Here is a 5,198-nt window from a genome sequence, read left to right as displayed (position 1 = left end):
GGTTGGAAAGGCTTAATAAGGCCTGGCCCAACAAATAACACAGATCATCAGGCTATTAACCACTTCCCATTTCCAACTTTTTGGACAGAAAAACACGGATTTCACCTTCCCTATTGGAAAGACAATCCTGTGCGTTTAGCATCTTTGTTTCTCTGGAGATCTGTGAGCTCGGGGACCTTCAGGCTTGGGAAAAAGGATGCAATATAAATGTTCCATTTAGAGATGAGCACTCCACAGTTTCTTATTCTCAACATGTGACCAGTTCTGTGTCTCTGTGCTAATGGCCATCTACTGTAAAAGGAAGATACTTTGATGAAGGCTGAGAGATGCACTAATAAATGTCTATAAAGGTAAGAACTTGGGGGACAGTTTATTACTATAACCATTTAGCAGAATAATAGCATTAGGTTTTATGACCTATGGACCTTGCCAGTCAGAGGTTTTTGGTTTAGTTAATGGTACCAACATGAGTCCCATCTTATGGAGTACATTTTAAATCCAGTAAAAAAAGTGGTCTGTCACTGTCTTAGTTACAGTTCCCTCATTATAGATCTATATTTTGTGAAGTTTCCAAAGCAGTAGATTTCCATATGAATTTTTCAAAGGTTTTAAGTGTTAAAATGTCCCCAAACTCCATCCTCTAACCTGCCCTTCCACCTCCACTCCATTTAGGCTTTCCTTGTCTATTATTCCCATTTCCTCTTCATAGTACCTATGTTCTAGCCCTCTCCCACAAAATCCACCTCCCACGGGCCTCACTAATTTCCTGACTTCTATATGTACTCCGATTTAAACACACATATCTAAAGAGTCAAAGCTGGCATTCATGTATGAGAGAGAACATGAGGTTTTTGTCTTTTGGGGTCTGGATTACTTCACTCTGAATGATATTTCCAGCTCCATCCATCTACCTACAAATTTCACAATTTAAAATTTTTATTACAGCTGAGTAATATTCCATTGTGTATATGTACCACATTTTCATTATACATTTATCAGCTGATGGACACCTAGGCTATTTCCATTTCCTGGTTGTTGGGAATATAGCAGTAATAAACATGAATGAGAAGCAACTCCATAGCTGGAGAAAGAATCCCTTGGGGATATGCACAGAAATGGGATATATGGGTTATACAGTCCATCTACTTTTAGGTTTTCGAGAAACCTCTACCCTGATTTCCACAGGGGCAGCACCAGTTCACACTCTAACCAATGGTAAATAAATGGGAACCTCTGTGTTCTGTATTTATCTCCCCCACAACCACTGAAATCCTGAAGAAATGCTGTGGGAACTGAGTTTTAAAAACACAGCAAAGGCAACAATTTCTGCAGTAAATCATTTACCTGTTCACGGACTGTCCTCAAGCCTTTAATGAAACTATTCCGGGCAAGCATCAGTCACCACTGTCTATAAAGATTAGACGGTTATTTTTAAGTTTCTCAGACTACTTGATCCCTACCAAACTCATTCCGCCTATGCAGAATGATACTACCATCGACCCTATGGAAGACCCCATGAGTCTGGAGCATTCCAATTATAGACAAAATGGGCAGAGAGCCAGATTTGATCTAAGTTTATAAGTTTTCATGCCCACTCTACCCTACTGCTTTTATCTTACTATGAAAAGTTCAAATAAACAAAAATAACAGAGAGTACCTTATGCTATCATTGAGCATTAAGAGTTGCTAAGATTTTTCTGTATTTATTTCATCTATTTTAATTGTTGAATGACCAGAAGGAATTTACATTATCACAAGAGTTCCTTTCATAACTAAGCGTATATGATATATACATGGGTGTATAAATAAATATATAACGTGACCTACCCTAATAACCCTTACACTATTTCTCTACTAATCCTGTTTAAACTTCCCCAAACATCCCCATAGCTACTACCAAAGCTGCTCTGTTGAACCAGTAATCTAATTAAGCATAAAATTTCACTTTATTTTTTATATATGTATGAAGTCCTTTTCATCTACGGTAGAGACGCCTATCTCAGACAGCTTTGTGTGTGACGCTAACTCATTAAGGGATCATCTCATTGTGAGAACTAAGAAACACTATTATCACTGGAAATTTGGGACAGATGTACAACAAATCCTATGAATGGGCCTCAAATTCACTGTGTAGCTGAGGATGACAGAGCATCTGTCCTGATTGTCCCTCCTGAGTCTCAGAGTGACAGGTCTCCACCGCTGGCTGCTTTCATCGGCCCCATTGTCCCTCCTGAGTCTCAGAAGGACAGGCCTCTACCGCTGACTGTGTTCATGCAGCACTGTGGTTGAAATCTCCTCATCTGCCATCTTATTTAAGACAATGTGTAGGGCTGGACAGGGTAATTTTGACACATATTAAAGCTAGAGGTTTACATATGTCAAAATAGCAAATTCTCAAAGGTTTCTCTGAATGTGATGCCTGTTGTGGGCACTCTGAAAACGAGGTTAGAGAAGCAGGGGATTCCATAAATTATGCCAACAGATTTCAAGATCATTAAACTCTATTATCCTTAAGGATGTATGTGTGTGTGCGTGCGTGCATGCGTGTTCCAAGAAAGGGTTATGCTATCCCAAGTTTGCTGAGAAAATGCGGAAATGTTGTCCCTTTAGATAGCATTCTAAGGTTTACAGTATGTTATCAAGAAAAAGGGAAATTCCTTCTCCAGAATTCTGATACCACTGATGAACTTGGTCAGCTCATTTGGGAAACTCCAACTCAAAAATACCCTCTCCCCCTGCCAAATTTTATAAATTTTTTATGAAATGAAATACTTCTACGTAGTTACCAATATTGAGTGGAAATTTGGAGTGTGTGAAGGACAGTGCAAGTTAGTAAGGGTCCCACCACAGTGAGGAAGGGGCTGCAGAGAAAGAGCCTCTTGAGGGAACTGGAAACACATAAAGAGACGAAAGAACTACACAGTCTGCTTCAAGATATTTTCTCTCCTCCACCTCAGGACACGGGAGCAGTACACAGTCAGGAAAGGGGTCTGGGCCCACGATTCATGAATTCCTGAAAGGAAAGGCAACCAAAGGGAAAGCAGATATCGTGGAACACAGCTGCAAGTCCCCTTCTAGGGAAGCTGTGGTGAGGAGACACTAAGTTCAAGGTCATCTGGGGCTATGTAAAAAAGCTTTGCTGGTTGGAAACGGGAACAAAAATACCACACATGTACAAATGCCTACGCCACGTACTAAGTAAATCAGTGTACTTCCTCACTTGCACTGGTCCCATTTCAAACACTCAGTAGGTAGTTAACAGTCAGTAGCTGCTCTATTTTACAGAGCGGAGAATAGCTCTGCATTGTAGAAACTTAGACATCATAGAAAGCTAAAAAGAAAAGAAAAGAGGCAAAGGAAGAGAAGTGATGACTCATAAGCACTCTCCCCACTCTGCTTGATGTAGCTAGCTCTCCTGTTTAGACTGCCACTACTCAGAAAGATTGGGGCTCCACCCTACCTCCTCCCCAGAAAGCTGCTAGATAAGTTGCTGTCCCCCAAACCATCTGGTTGGTTGGCATTGTTGGACTAGGGCCTTAAGTTAAGGTGGAGCCAGGGATGGGCTCAGGGAAAGATAATTCAAGGGATGAAGAAGGTCCGTGCACTCTCTGGCATCGAGCCCAGAATTCCAGGTGGAAGAACATCCCCTTGTCACCGACAGCCTCCTAGAACCAGGCCTCCTGTCCTGCGTGCCCAGTGAGGGTTCTGTCACTCCAGCCACATGATCCACCTCCTAACGCCTTATTCAAACTAAGTCACAGTTTAGAGTGTCACAGATGGACTCATTCTCATTTGCTAATGAGGAATGTGGTCGGCTCCTCTCCTATGTTCTTTATTCACACCAACCAATCCCTACCACAAACATCTTTACTCACTGCAAACACAGAACCCCTTTATCCACCCCTCTGAGTGCTACAGTGAGCCAGGTGACACTTCAAACCATCATCAAGTAACTGTTGCCACATACCAAGAACAAAATGACAGCATTCTGTAGACTGGACCCCCAGAGAGCTCTCTCTTTTCTGAGACACGTTTAGCATGTTCTGACAATAATCTACATATTATCACACAGGTCTTGCTTCAGAGTGCCATAGCAAACCCCGAAGATATCCAGCTCCAACAGGGTTCCCGAGACAATATTTAAGTGAAGATCTCCCAAGAGAGTTTTTGAACGTTGCCTTGTATGGGTCATGGCTAAGCTCGGGCTCTTGCAGCTCTGCATGTGTGGGCAGCCGTTCCCTGTGTTCTAATTGGCTCACTGTGCAGAGTCTTGGCCCTGTGCTTGGGAATCGTGCCTGACTTTTAACCCACCTACCTGAAGTGCATCTTCCGTGTTCTCATTAGAATTTCAACACTGAACTTCAACAGAATTTTGACTGGGGGCTGTGGTTGTTTCTTTTAAATCTACCTTGGCTAAATTTTCAAGTTTGTTTTACTGTTTTCAGAGGACAGGCTCTCAAAGAGGAGAAAGTTAAAGAGTGAGTAAAAAATCCATAGAGGGAAGATGGAGGCCTCCCCGGACTTAGACAGATCACAGAGAACCAAATGACGGTAAGAGTTATGTCTTGTCTGTTCGGAAATGCTATTAAAAAAAATAACTCACTGATCATTAGCAATTTTTTTTCTCTTAACAACTTAGGAAATCGCTGCATCTTTCCTAATATCTTCTATAATGAAAAGCTTATAATTTTCTGTTGTGACCTGAGGGTTTGGCTCTGAACATAAACTGTACAAGCCTATGAATGATGCAGACACTCCTAACATACTTGCCCTATTAATCTGACGAGGAGCAAACCTCTAAACAACCAAGAAGCCCATAGCATGAACAGTAGCCCCCATATGGTGTTCACTTTGACTGTCTGCCTTCAGTGGAGGAGAGGCACATCCTATCCCCATAGAGAGCAGCTTTTCAGCTGGCAGGAGGGTGTGTCCCTGAGTTTTTACCTGGGAGCAATGATGATCTTGTCAAGCATTGCACTGAGACCAGCCCAAGTTTTTAGGGTGGGGATCCAGACTGGTTATACGTACCTTCCCTCCTTCTCCCAGTGGAAGGCAGAAACACCTCAAAGCCTGCATGTAAGAACATCTACTGGGAAATTATTTTAATCAGACACCAGCTGAGTGGGAGAAAGAAAAAGAGCAGAGAAGAACAAACAAAACTCCCTTGGTCGTGGATGTAACCGAAGCCAGTGGCAGCG

Source organism: Chionomys nivalis, chromosome 14 (genome assembly GCF_950005125.1).
Source record: "Chionomys nivalis chromosome 14, mChiNiv1.1, whole genome shotgun sequence".
Taxonomy (NCBI): domain Eukaryota; kingdom Metazoa; phylum Chordata; class Mammalia; order Rodentia; family Cricetidae; genus Chionomys; species Chionomys nivalis.
The sequence above is the reverse complement of the archived record's forward strand: the minus strand, read 5'-3'. Positions refer to the sequence as shown.